A 13,352-nucleotide genomic window follows, 5' to 3' on the forward strand; every position below is an offset into this window, starting at 1 on the left:
TTAAGCTGGCCCCTTAAGGCTGGCCCTTTAAGCTCGCCCTCTAAGGCTGGCCCTTTAAGCTGGCCTTCTAAGGCTGGCCCTGAAAGGCTGGCCCTTTAAGGCTTGCCCTTTAAGGCTGGCCCTTTAGGCTGGCCCTTTAAGCTGGCCCCTTAAGGCTGGCCCTCTAAGGCTGGCCCTTTAAGCTGGCCCTTTAAGGCTGGCCCTTTAAGGCTGGCCCTTTAAGCTGGCCCTTTAAGGCTGGCCCTCTAAGGCTGGCCCTTTAAGACTGGCCCTTTAAAGCTGGCCCCTTAAGGCTGGCCCTTTAAGCTGGCCTTCTAAGGCTGGCCCTTTAAGGCTGGCCCTTTAAGCTGGCCCTTTAAGGCTGGCCCTTTAAGCTGGCCCTTTAAAGCTGGCCCTCTAAGGCTGGCCCTTTAAGACTGGCCCTTTAAGGCTGGCCCTTTAAGGCTGGCCCTTTAAGCTGGCCCCTTAAGGCTGGCCCTTTAAGCTGGCCCTCTAAGGCTGGCCCTTTAAGCTGGCCCTCTAAGGCTGGCCCTTTAAGGCTGGCCCTTTAAGCTGGCCCCTTAAGGCTGGCCCTCTAAGCCTGGCCCTTTAAGCTGGCCCTTTAAGGCTGGCCCTTTAAGCTGGCCCTTTAAGGCTGGCCTTTTAAGGCCGGCCCTTTAAGCTGGCCCTTTAAGGCTGGGCCTTTAAGCTGGCCGTTTAAGGCTGGCCCTCTAAGGCTGGCCCTTTAAGACTGGCCCTTTAAAGCTTGCCCCTTAAGGCTGGCCCTTTAAGCTGGCCCTCTAAGGCTGGCCCTTTAAGCTGGCCCTCTAAGGCTGGCCCTTTAAGGCTGGCCCTTTAAGGCTTGCCCTTTAAGGCTGGCCCTTTAAGCTGGCCCTTTAAGGCTGGCCCTTTAAGCTGGCCCTTTAAGGCTGTCCCTTTAAGGCTGGCCCTTTAAGCTGGCCCTCTAAAGCTGGCCCTTTAAGGCTGGCCCTTTAAGGCTTGCCCTTTAAGGCTGGCCCTTTAAGCTGGCCCCTTAAGGCTGGCCCTTTAAGCTGGCCCCTTAAAGCTGGCCCTTTAAGCTGGCCCTCTAAGGCTGGCCCTTTAAGCTGGCCCTTTAAGCCTGGCCCTTTAAGATGGCCCTTTAAGTCTGGCCCTCTAAGGCTGGCCCTTTAAGGCTGGCCCTTTAAGCTGGCCCTTTAAGGCTGGCCCTTTAAGGCTGGCCCTTTAAGCTGGCCCTTTAAGGCTGGCCCTTTAAGCTGGCCCTTTAAGTCTGGCCCTTTAAGGCTGGCCCTCTAAGGCTGGCCCTTTAAGACTGGCCCTTTAAAGCTGGCCCCTTAAGGCTGGCCCTTTAAGCTGGCCCTCTAAGACTGGCCCTTTAAGCTGGCCCTCTAAGGCTGGCCCTTTAAGGCTGGCCCTTTAAGGCTTGCCCTTTAAGGCTGGCCTTTTAAGCTGGCCCTTTAAGATGGCCCTTTAAGGCTGGCCCTTTAAGGCTGGCCCTTTAAGCTGGCCCTTTAAAGCTGGCCCTCTAAGGCTGGCCCTTTAAGACTGGCCCTTTAAGGCTGGCCCTTTAAGGCTGGCCCTTTAAGCTGGCCCCTTAAGGCTGGCCCTTTAAGCTGGCCCTCTAAGGCTGGCCCTTTAAGCTGGCCCTCTAAGGCTGGCCCTTTAAGGCTGGCCCTTTAAGGCTTGCCCTTTAAGGCTGGCCCTTTAAGCTGGCCCTTTAAGGCTGGCCCTTTAAGGCTGGCCCTTTAAGCTGGCCCTCTAAGGCTGGCCTTTTAAGGCTGGCCCTTTAAGGCTGGCCCTTTAAGCTGGCCCCTTAAGGCTGGCCCTCTAAGGCTGGCCCTTTGTGCTGGCCCTTTAAGGCTGGCCCTTTAAGCTGGCCCTTTAAGGCTGGCCCTTTAAGGCCGGCCCTTTAAGCTGGCCCTTTAAGGCTGGCCCTTTAAGCTGGCCCTTCAAGGCTGGCCCTCTAAGGCTGGCCCTTTAAGACTGGCCCTTTAAAGCTGGCCCCTTAAGGCTGGCCCTTTAAGCTGGCCCCTTAAGGCTGGCCCTCTAAGGCTGGCCCTTTAAGCTGGCCCTTTAAGGCTGGCCCTTTAAGCTGGCCCTCTAAGGCTGGCCCTTTAAGGCTGGCCCTTTAAGGCTGGCCCTTTAAGCTGGCCCCTTAAGGCTGGCCCTCTAAGGCTGGCTCTCTAAGGCTGGCTCTTTAAGCTGGCCCTTTAAGGCTGGCCCTTTAAGCTGGCCCTTTAAGGCTGGCCCTTTAAGCTGGCCCTTTAAGGCTGGCCCTTTAAAGCTGGCCCTCTAAGGCTGGCCCTTTAAGACTGGCCCTTTAAGGCTGGCCCTTTAAGGCTGGCCCTTTAAGCTGGCCCCTTAAGGCTGGCCCTTTAAGCTGGCCCTCTAAGGCTGGCCCTTTAAGCTGGCCCTCTAAGGCTGGCCCTTTAAGGCTGGCCCTTTAAGGCTGGCCCTTTAAGCTGGCCCCTTAAGGCTGGCCCTCTAAGGCTGGCCCTTTAAGCTGGCCCTTTAAGGCTGGCCCTTTAAGCTGGCCCTTTAAGGCTGGCCCTTTAAGGCCGGCCCTTTAAGCTGGCCCTTTAAGGCTGGCCCTTTAAGCTGGCCCTTTAAGGCTGGCCCTCTAAGGCTGGCCCTTTAAGACTGGCCCTTTAAAGCTTGCCCCTTAAGGCTGGCCCTTTAAGCTGGCCCTCTAAGGCTGGCCCTTTAAGCTGGCCCTTTAAGGCTGGCCCTTTAAGCTGGCCCTTTAAGGCTGGCCATCTAAGGCTGGCCCTTTAAGCTGGCCCTTACAGCTGGCCCTTTAAGCTGGCCCTTTAAGATGGCCCTTTAAGTCTGGCCCTCTAAGGCTGGCCCTTTAAGGCTGGCCCTTTAAGCTGGCCCTTTAAGGCTGGCCCTTTTAGGCTGGCCCTTTAAGCTGGCCCTTTAAGGCTGGCCCTTTAAGCTGGCCCTTTAAGGCTGGCCCTCTAAGGCTGGCCCTTTAAGGCTGGCCCTTTAAGGCTGGCCCTTTAAGCTGGCCCCTTAAGGCTGGCCCTTTAAGCTGGCCCTCTAGGGCTGGCCCTTTAAGCTGGCCCTCTAAGGCTGGCCCTTTAAGCTGGCCCTTTAAGGCTGGCCCTTTAAGCTGGCCCTGTAAAGCTGGCCCTTTAAGCTGGCCCCTTAAGGCTGGCCCTTTAAGGCTGGCCCTTTAAGCTGGCCATCTAAGGCTGGCCCTTTAAGGCTGGCCCTTTAAGGCTGGCCCTTTAAGGCTGGCCCTTTAAGCTGGCCCCTTAAGGCTGGCCCTTTAAGCTGGCCCTTTAAGGCTGGCCCTTTAAGCTGGCCCTTTAAGGCTGGCCCTTTAAGCTGGCCCTGTAAGGCTGGCCCTTTAAGGCTGGCCCTTTAAGCTGGCCCTTTAAGGCTGGCCCTCTAAGGCTGGCCCTTTAAGGCTGGCCCTTTAAGGCTGGGCCTTTAAGCTGGCCCCTTAAGGCTGGCCCTTTAAGCTGGCCCTCTAGGGCTGGCCCTTTAAGCTGGCCCTCTAAGGCTGGCCCTTTAAGCTGGCACTTTAAGGCTGGCCCTTTAAGGCTTGCCATCTAAGGCTGGCCCTTTAAGCTGGCCTTTTAAGGCTGGCCCTTTAAGCTGGCCCTTTAAGGCTGGCCCTTTAAGGCTGGCCCTCTAAGGCTGGCCCTTTAAGGCTGGCCCTTTAAGGCTGGCCCTTTAAGCTGGCCCCTTAAGGCTGGCCCTTTAAGCTGGCCCTCTAGGGCTGGCCCTTTAAGCTGGCCCTCTAAGGCTGGCCCTTTAAGCTGGCCCTCTAAGGCTGGCCCTTTAAGCTGGCACTTTAAGGCTGGCCCTTTAAGGCTTGCCATCTAAGGCTGGCCCTTTAAGCTGGCCTTTTAAGGCTGGCCCTTTAAGCTGGCCCTTTAAGGCTGGCCCTTTAAGGCTGGCCCTCTAAGGCTGGCCCTTTAAGGCTGGCCCTTTAAGGCTGGCCCTTTAAGCTGGCCCCTTAAGGCTGGCCCTTTAAGCTGGCCCTCTAGGGCTGGCCCTTTAAGCTGGCCCTCTAAGGCTGGCCCTTTAAGCTGGCCCTTTAAGGCTGGCCCTTTAAGCTGGCCCTGTAAAGCTGGCCCTTTAAGCTGGCCCCTTAAGGCTGGCCCTTTAAGGCTGGCCCTTTAAGCTGGCCATCTAAGGCTGGACCTTTAAGGCTGGCCCTTTAAGGCTGGCCCTTTAAGGCTGGCCCTTTAAGCTGCCTCCTTAAGGCTGGCCCTCTAAGGCTGGCCCTTTAAGCTGGCCCTTTAAGGCTGGCCCTTTAAGCTGGCCCTCTAAGGCTGGCCCTTTAAGGCTGGCCCTTTAAGGCTGGCCCTTTAAGCTGGCCCCTTAAGGCTGGCCCTCTAAGGCTGGCCCTTTAAGCTGGCCCTTTAAGGCTTGCCCTTTAAGCTGGCCCTTTAAGGCTGGCCCTTTAAGGCTGGCCCTTTAAGGCTGGCCCTTTAAGCTGGACCCTTAAGGCTGGCCATCTAAGGCTGGCCCTTTAAGGCTGGCCCTTTAAGCTGGCCCTTTAAGGCTGGCCCTTTAAGGCCGGCCCTTTAAGCTGGCCCCTTAAGGCTGGCCCTTTAAGCTGGCCCTCTAAGGCTGGCCCTTTAAGCTGGCCCTCTAAGGCTGGCCCTTTAAGGCTGGGCCTTTAATGCTTGCCATCTAAGGCTGGCCCTTTAAGCTGGCCTTTTAAGGCTGGCCCTTTAAGCTGGCCCTTTAAGGCCGGCCCTTTAAGCTGGCCCCTTTAGGCTGGCCCTTTAAGCTGGCCCTCTAAGGCTGGCCCTTTAAGCTGGCCCTCTAAGGCTGGCCCTTTAAGGCTGGCCCTTTAAGCTGGCCCCTTAAGGCTGGCCCTTTAAGCTGGCCCCTTAAGGCTGGCCCTTTAAGCTGGTCCTCTAAGGCTGGCCCTTTAAGCTGGCCCTTTAAGGCTGGCCCTTTAAGGCTGGCCCTTTAAGCTGGCCCCGTAAGGCTGGCCCTTTAAGCTGGTCCTCTAAGGCTGGCCCTTTAAGCTGGCCCTTTAAGCCTGGCCCTTTAAGATGGCCCTTTAAGTCTGGCCCTCTAAGTCTGGCCCTTTAAGGCTGGCCCTTTAAGCTGGCCCTTTAAGGCTGGCCCTTTAAGGCTGGCCCTTTAAGCTGGCCCTTTAAAGCTGGCCCTTTAAGATGGCCCTTTAAGGCTGGCCCTCTGAGGCTGGCCCTTTAAGGCTGGCCCTTTAAGGCTGGCCCTTTAAGCTGGCCCCTTAAGGCTGGCCCTTTAAGCTGGCCCTCTAAGGCTGGCCCTTTAAGCTGTGCCTTTAAGGCTGGCCCTTTAAGCTGGCCCTGTAAAGCTGGCCCTTTAAGACTGGCCATTTAAGGCTGGGCCTTTAAGGCTGGCCCTTTAAGCTGGCCACTTAAGGCTGGCCCTTTAAGCTGGCCCTCTAAGGCTGGCCCTTTAAGATGGCCCCTTAAGGCTGGCCCTTTAAGATGGCCCTTTAAGGCTGGCCCTTTAAGCTGGCCCCTTAAGGCTGGCCCTCTAAGGCTGGCCCTTTAAACTGGCCCTTTAAGGCTGGCCCTTTAAGCTGGCCCTCTAAGGCTGGCCCTTTAAGGCTGGCCCTTTAAGGCTGGCCCTTTAAGCTGGCCCCTTAAGGCTGGCCCTCTAAGGCTGGCCCTTTAAGCTGGCCCTTTAAGGCTGGCCCTTTAAGCTGGCCCTTTAAGGCTGGCCCTTTAAGGCTGGCCATTCAAGCTGGCCCTTTAAGGCTGGCCCTTTAAGGCTGGCCCTTTAAGCTGGCCCCTTAAGGCTGGCCCTTTAAGCTGGCCCTCTAAGGCTGGCCCTTTAAGCTGGCCCTCTAAGGCTGGCCCTTAAAGGCTGGCCCTTTAAGGCTGGCCCTTTAAGGCTGGCCCTTTAAGCTGGCCCCTTAAGGCTGGCCCTTTAAGCTGGCCCTCTAAGGCTGGCCCTTTAAGCTGGCCCTCTAAGGCTGGCCCTTTAAGCTGGCCCTTTAAAGCTGGCCCTCTAAGGCTGGCCCTTTAAGACTGGCCCTTTAAGGCTGGCCCTTTAAGGCTGGCCCTTTAAGGCTGGCCCTTTAAGCTGGCCCCTTAAGGCTGGCCATCTAAGGCTGGCCCTTTAAGCTGGCCCTTTAAGCTGGCCCCTTAAGGCTGGCCCTCTAAGGCTGGCCCTTTAAGCTGGCCCTTTAAGGCTGGCCCTTTAAGCTGGCCCTCTAAGGCTGGCCCTTTAAGCTGGCCCTTTAAGGCTGGCCCTTTAAGCTGGCCCTCTAAGGCTGGCCCTTTAAGGCTGGCCCTCTAAGGCTGGCCCTTTAAGGCTGGCCCTTTAAGGCTGGCCCTTTAAGGCTGGCCCTTTAAGGCTGGCCCTCTAAGGCTGGCCTTTTAAGCTGGCCCTTTAAGCTGGCCCTTTAAGGCTGGCCATCTAAGGTTGGCCCTTTAAGCTGGCCCTTTAAGGCTGGACCTCAAAGGCTGGCCCTTTAAGCTGGCCCTTTAAGGCTGGCCCTCTAAGGCTGGCCCTCTAAGGCTGGCCCTTTAAGGCTGGCCCTTTAAGGCTGGCCCTTTAAGGCTGGCCCTTTAAGGCTGGCCCTTTAAGGCTGGCCCTTTAAGCTGGCCCCTTAAGGCTGGCCATCTAAGGCTGGCCCTTTAAGCTGGCCCTTTAAGGCTGGCCCTTTAAGCTGGCCCTTTAAGGCTGGCCCTTTAAGCTGGCCCCTTAAGGCTGGCCCTTTAAGCTGGCCCTTTAAGGCTGGCCCTTTAAGGCTGGCCCTTTAATGCTGGCCCTTTAAGGCTGGCCCTTTAAGGCTGGCCCTTTAAGCTGGCCCCTTAAGGCTGGCCATCTAAGGCTGGCCCTTTAAGCTGGCCCTTTAAGGCTGGCCCTTTAAGCTGGCCCTTTAAGGCTGGCCCTTTAAGCTGGCCCTTTAAGGCTGGTCCTCTAAGGCTGGCCCTTTAAGACTGGCCCTTTAAGGCTGGCCCTTTAAGCTGGCCCTCTAAGGCTGGCCCTTTAAGGCTGGCCCTTTAAGGCTGGCCCTTTAAGCTGGCCCCTTAAGGCTGGCCCTCTAAGGCTGGCCCTTTAAGCTGGCCCTTTAAGGCTTGCCCTTTAAGCTGGCCCTTTAAGGCTGGCCCTTTAAGGCTGGCCATTCAAGCTGGCCCTTTAAGGCTGGCCCTTTAAGGCTGGCCCTCTAAGGCTGGCCCTTTAAGGCTGGCCCTTTAAGGCTGGCCCTTTAAGCTGGCCCCTTAAGGCTGGCCCTTTAAGCTGGCCCTCTAGGGCTGGCCCTTTAAGCTGGCCCTCTAAGGCTGGCCCTTTAAGCTGGCCCTTTAAGGCTGGCCCTTTAAGGCCGGCCCTTTAAGCTGGCCCTTTAAGGCTGGCCCTTTAAGCTGGCCCTTTAAGGCTGGCCCTCTAAGGCTGGCCCTTTAAGGCTGGCCCTCTAAGGCTGGCCTTTTAAGCTGGCCCTTTAAGCTGGCCCTTTAAGGCTGGCCATCTAAGGTTGGCCCTTTAAGCTGGCCCTTTAAGGCTGGACCTCAAAGGCTGGCCCTTTAAGCTGGCCCTTTAAGGCTGGCCCTCTAAGGCTGGCCCTCTAAGGCTGGCCCTTTAAGGCTGGCCCTTTAAGGCTGGCCCTTTAAGGCTGGCCCTTTAAGGCTGGCCCTTTAAGGCTGGCCCTTTAAGCTGGCCCCTTAAGGCTGGCCATCTAAGGCTGGCCCTTTAAGCTGGCCCTTTAAGGCTGGCCCTTTAAGCTGGCCCTTTAAGGCTGGCCCTTTAAGCTGGCCCCTTAAGGCTGGCCCTTTAAGCTGGCCCTTTAAGGCTGGCCCTTTAAGGCTGGCCCTTTAATGCTGGCCCTTTAAGGCTGGCCCTTTAAGGCTGGCCCTTTAAGCTGGCCCCTTAAGGCTGGCCATCTAAGGCTGGCCCTTTAAGCTGGCCCTTTAAGGCTGGCCCTTTAAGCTGGCCCTTTAAGGCTGGCCCTTTAAGCTGGCCCTTTAAGGCTGGTCCTCTAAGGCTGGCCCTTTAAGACTGGCCCTTTAAGGCTGGCCCTTTAAGCTGGCCCTCTAAGGCTGGCCCTTTAAGGCTGGCCCTTTAAGGCTGGCCCTTTAAGCTGGCCCCTTAAGGCTGGCCCTCTAAGGCTGGCCCTTTAAGCTGGCCCTTTAAGGCTTGCCCTTTAAGCTGGCCCTTTAAGGCTGGCCCTTTAAGGCTGGCCATTCAAGCTGGCCCTTTAAGGCTGGCCCTTTAAGGCTGGCCCTTTAAGCTGGCCCTTTAAGGCTGGCCCTTTAAGCTGGCCCTTTAAGGCTGGCCCTTTAAGCTGGCCCTCTAAGGCTGGCCCTTTAAGGCTGGCCCTTTAAGGCTGGCCCTTTAAGCTGGCCCCTTAAGGCTGGCCCTCTAAGGCTGGCCCTTTAAGCTGGCCCTTTAAGGCTTGCCCTTTAAGCTGGCCCTTTAAGGCTGGCCCTTTAAGCTGGCCCTTTAAGGCTGGCCCTTTAAGCTGGCCCTTTAAGGCTGGCCCTTTAAGCTGGCCCTTTAAGGCTGGTCCTCTAAGGCTGGCCCTTTAAGACTGGCCCTTTAAGGCTGGCCCTTTAAGCTGGCCCTCTAAGGCTGGCCCTTTAAGGCTGGCCCTTTAAGGCTGGCCCTTTAAGCTGGCCCCTTAAGGCTGGCCCTCTAAGGCTGGCCCTTTAAGCTGGCCCTTTAAGGCTTGCCCTTTAAGCTGGCCCTTTAAGGCTGGCCCTTTAAGGCTGGCCATTCAAGCTGGCCTTTTAAGGCTGGCCCTTTAAGCTGGCCCTTTAAGGCTGGCCCTTTAAGGCCGGCCCTTTAAGCTGGCCCCTTTAGGCTGGCCCTTTAAGCTGGCCCTCTAAGGCTGGCCCTTTAAGCTGGCCCTCTAAGGCTGGCCCTTTAAGGCTAGCCCTTTAAGGCTTGCCCTTTAAGGCTGGCCCTTTAAGCTGGCCCCTTAAGGCTGGCCCTTTAAGCTGGTCCTCTAAGGCTGGCCCTTTAAGCTGGCCCTTTAAGGCTGGCCCTTTAAGGCTGGCCCTTTAAGCTGGCCCCTTAAGGCTGGCCCTTTATGCTGGTCCTCTAAGGCTGGCCCTTTAAGCTGGCCCTTTAAGCCTGGCCCTTTAAGATGGCCCTTTAAGTCTGGCCCTCTAAGTCTGGCCCTTTAAGGCTGGCCCTTTAAGCTGGCCCTTTAAGGCTGGCCCTTTAAGGCTGGCCCTTTAAGCTGGCCCTTTAAAGCTGGCCCTTTAAGCTGGCCCTTTAAGGCTGGCCCTCTGAGGCTGGCCCTTTAAGGCTGGCCCTTTAAGGCTGGCCCTTTAAGCTGGCCCCTTAAGGCTGGCCCTTTAAGCTGGCCCTCTAAGGCTGGCCCTTTAAGCTGTGCCTTTAAGGCTGGCCCTTTAAGCTGGCCCTGTAAAGCTGGCCCTTTAAGACTGGCCCTTTAAGGCTGGGCCTTTAAGGCTGGCCCTTTAAGCTGGCCACTTAAGGCTGGCCCTTTAAGCTGGCCCTCTAAGGCTGGCCCTTTAAGCTGGCCCCTTAAGGCTGGCCCTTTAAGATGGCCCTTTAAGGTTGGCCCTTTAAGCTGGCCCCTTAAGGCTGGCCCTCTAAGGCTGGCCCTTTAAACTGGCCCTTTAAGGCTGGCCCTTTAAGCTGGCCCTCTAAGGCTGGCCCTTTAAGGCTGGCCCTTTAAGGCTGGCCCTTTAAGCTGGCCCCTTAAGGCTGGCCCTCTAAGGCTGGCCCTTTAAGCTGGCCCTTTAAGGCTGGCCCTTTAAGCTGGCCCTCTAAGGCTGGCCCTTTAAGGCTGGCCCTTTAAGGCTGGCCCTTTAAGCTGGCCCCTTAAGGCTGGCCCTCTAAGGCTGGCCCTTTAAGCTGGCCCTTTAAGGCTGGCCATTCAAGCTGGCCCTTTAAGGCTGGCCCTTTAAGGCTGGCCCTTTAAGCTGGCCCCTTAAGGCTGGCCCTTTAAGCTGGCCCTCTAAGGCTGGCCCTTTAAGCTGGCCCTCTAAGGCTGGCCCTTAAAGGCTGGCCCTTTAAGGCTGGCCCTTTAAGGCTGGCCCTTTAAGCTGGCCCCTTAAGGCTGGCCCTTTAAGCTGGCCCTCTAAGGCTGGCCCTTTAAGCTGGCCCTCTAAGGCTGGCCCTTTAAGCTGGCCCTTTAAAGCTGGCCCTCTAAGGCTGGCCCTTTAAGACTGGCCCTTTAAGGCTGGCCCTTTAAGGCTGGCCCTTTAAGGCTGGCCCTTTAAGGCTGGCCCTTTAAGCTGGCCCCTTAAGGCTGGCCATCTAAGGCTGGCCCTTTAAGCTGGCCCTTTAAGCTGGCCCCTTAAGGCTGGCCCTCTAAGGCTGGCCCTTTAAGCTGGCCCTTTAAGGCTGGCCCTTTAAGCTGGCCCTCTAAGGCTGGCCCTTTAAGCTGGCCCTTTAAGGCTGGCCCTTTAAGCTGGCCCTCTAAGGCTGGCCCTTTAAGGCTGGCCCTCTAAGGCTGGCTCTTTAAGGCTGGCCCTTTAAGGCTGGCCCTTTAAGGCTGGCCCTCTAAGGCTGGCCTTTTAAGCTGGCCCTTAAAGCTGGCCCTTTAAGCTGGCCCTTTAAGGCTGGCCATCTAAGGTTGGCCCTTTAAGCTGGCCCTTTAAGGCTGGCCAGCTAAGTCTGGCCCTTTAAACTGGCCCTTTAAGGCTGGGCCTCTAAGGCTGGACCGCAAAGGCTGGCCCTTTAAGCTGGCCCTTTAAGGCTGGCCCTCTAAGGCTGGCCCTTTAAGGCTGGCCCTTTAAGGCTGGCCCTTTAAGGCTGGCCCTCTAAGGCTGGCCCTTTAAGGCTGGCCCTTTAAGGCTGGCCCTTTAAGCTGGCCCCTTAAGGCTGGCCATCTAAGGCTGGCCCTTTAAGCTGGCCCTTTAAGCTGGCCCCTTAAGGCTGGCCCTCTAAGGCTGGCCCTTTAAGCTGGCCCTTTAAGGCTGGCCCTTTAAGCTGGCCCTCTAAGGCTGGCCCTTTAAGCTGGCCCTTTAAGGCTGGCCCTTTAAGCTGGCCCTCTAAGGCTGGCCCTTTAAGGCTGGCCCTCTAAGGCTGGCTCTTTAAGGCTGGCCCTTTAAGGCTGGCCCTCTAAGGCTGGCCTTTTAAGCTGGCCCTTAAAGCTGGCCCTTTAAGCTGGCCCTTTAAGGCTGGCCATCTAAGGCTGGCCCTTTAAGCTGGCCCTTTAAGGCTGGCCCTCTAAGGCTGGCCCTTTAAGGCTGGCCCTTTAAGGCTGGCCCTTTAAGGCTGGCCCTCTAAGGCTGGCCCTTTAAGGCTGGCCCTTTAAGGCTGGCCCTTTAAGCTGGCCCCTTAAGGCTGGCCATCTAAGGCTGGCCCTTTAAGCTGGCCCTTTAAGGCTGGCCCTTTAAGCTGGCCCTTTAAGGCTGGCCCTTTAAGCTGGTCCTCTAAGGCTGGCCCTTTAAGCTGGCCCTTTAAGGCTGGGCCTCTAAGGCTGGACCTCAAAGGCTGGCCCTTTAAGCTGGTCCTCTAAGGCTGGCCCTTTAAGCTGGCCCTTTAAGGCTGGGCCTCTAAGGCTGGACCTCAAAGGCTGGCCCTTTAAGCTGGCCCTTTAAGGCTGGCCCGCTAAGGCTGGCCCTTTAAGGCTGGCCCTTTAAGGCTGGCCCTTTAAGCTGGCCCTTTAAGGCTGGCCCTTTAAGCTGGCCCTTTAAGGCTGGCCCTTTAAGGCTGGCCCTTTGAGGCTGGCCCTTTAAGCTGGCCCCTTAAGGCTGGCCCTTTAAGCTGGCCCTCTAAGGCTGGCCCTTTAAGCTGGCCCTCTAAGGCTGGCCCTCTAAGGCTGGCCCTTTAAGGCTTGCCCTTTAAGGCTGGCCCTTTAAGCTGGCCCCTTAAGGCTGGCCCTTTAAGCTGGCCCTCTAAGGCTGGCCCTTTAAGCTGGCCCTTTAAGGCTGGCCCTTTAAGCTGGCCCTGTAAAGCTGGCCCTCTAAGGCTGGCCCTTTAAGCTGGCCCTTTAAGGCTGGCCCTTTAAGCTGGCCCTCTAAGGCTGGCCCTTTAAGACTGGCCCTTTAAGGCTGGCCCTTTAAGGCTGGCCCTTTAAGGCTGGCCCTTTAAGCTGGCCCCTTAAGGCTGGCCATCTAAGGCTGGCCCTTTAAGCTGGCCCTTTAAGCTGGCCCCTTAAGGCTGGCCCTCTAAGGCTGGCCCTTTAAGCTGGCTCTTTAAGGCTGGCCCTTTAAGCTGGCCCCTTAAGGCTGGCCCTTTAAGCTGGCCCTCTAAGGCTGGCCCTTTAAGCTGTGCCTTTAAGGCTGGCCCTTTAAGCTGGCCCTGTAAAGCTGGCCCTTTAAGACTGGCCATTTAAGGCTGGGCCTTTAAGGCTGGCCCTTTAAGCTGGCCACTTAAGGCTGGCCCTTTAAGCTGGCCCTCTAAGGCTGGCCCTTTAAGATGGCCCCTTAAGGCTGGCCCTTTAAGATGGCCCTTTAAGGCTGGCCCTTTAAGCTGGCCCCTTAAGGCTGGCCCTCTAAGGCTGGCCCTTTAAACTGGCCCTTTAAGGCTGGCCCTTTAAGCTGGCCCTCTAAGGCTGGCCCTTTAAGGCTGGCCCTTTAAGGCTGGCCCTTTAAGCTGGCCCCTTAAGGCTGGCCATCTAAGGCTGGCCCTTTAAGCTGGCCCTTTAAGCTGGCCCCTTAAGGCTGGCCCTCTAAGGCTGGCCCTTTAAGCTGGCCCTTTAAGGCTGGCCCTTTAAGCTGGCCCTCTAAGGCTGGCCCTTTAAGCTGGCCCTCTAAGGCTGGCCCTTTAAGCTGGCCCTCTAAGGCTGGCCCTTTAAGGCTGGCCCTCTAAGGCTGGCTCTTTAAGGCGTGCCCTTTAAGGCTGGCCCTTTAAGGCTGGCCCTCTAAGGCTGGCCTTTTAAGCTGGCCCTTAAAGCTGGCCCTTTAAGCTGGCCCTTTAAGGCTGGCCATCTAAGGTTGGCCCTTTAAGCTGGCCCTTTAAGGCTGGCCAGCTAAGTCTGGCCCTTTAAACTGGCCCTTTAAGGCTGGGCCTCTAAGGCTGGACCGCAAAGGCTGGCCCTTTAAGCTGGCCCCTTAAGGCTGGCCCTCTAAGGCTGGCCCTTTAAGCTGGCCCTTTAAGGCTTGCCCTTTAAGCTGGCCCTTTAAGGCTGGCCCTTTAAGGCTGGCCCTTTAAGGCTGGCCCTTTAAGGCTGGCCCTTTAAGGCTGGCCCTTTAAGCCGGCCCTTTAAGGCTGGCCCTTTAAGCTGGCCCTTTAAGGCTGGCCCTTTAAGGCTGGCCCTTTAAGGCTGGCCCTTTAAGCTGGCCCCTTAAGGCTGGCCATCTAAGGCTGGCCCTTTAAGCTGGCCCTTTAAGGCTGGCCCTTTAAGCTGGCCCTTTAAGGCTGGCCCTTTAAGCTGGCCCCTTAAGGCTGGCCCTTTAAGCTGGCCCTCTAAGGCTGGCCCTTTAAGCTGGCCCTCTAAGGCTGGCCCTTTAAGGCTGGCCCTTTAAGGCTTGCCATCTAAGGCT

Source organism: Doryrhamphus excisus, linkage group LG14 (genome assembly GCF_037039965.1).
Source record: "Doryrhamphus excisus strain RoL-2023G ecotype Guam linkage group LG14, RoL_Dexc_Guam_v1.1, whole genome shotgun sequence".
Lineage (NCBI taxonomy): Eukaryota > Metazoa > Chordata > Actinopteri > Syngnathiformes > Syngnathidae > Doryrhamphus > Doryrhamphus excisus.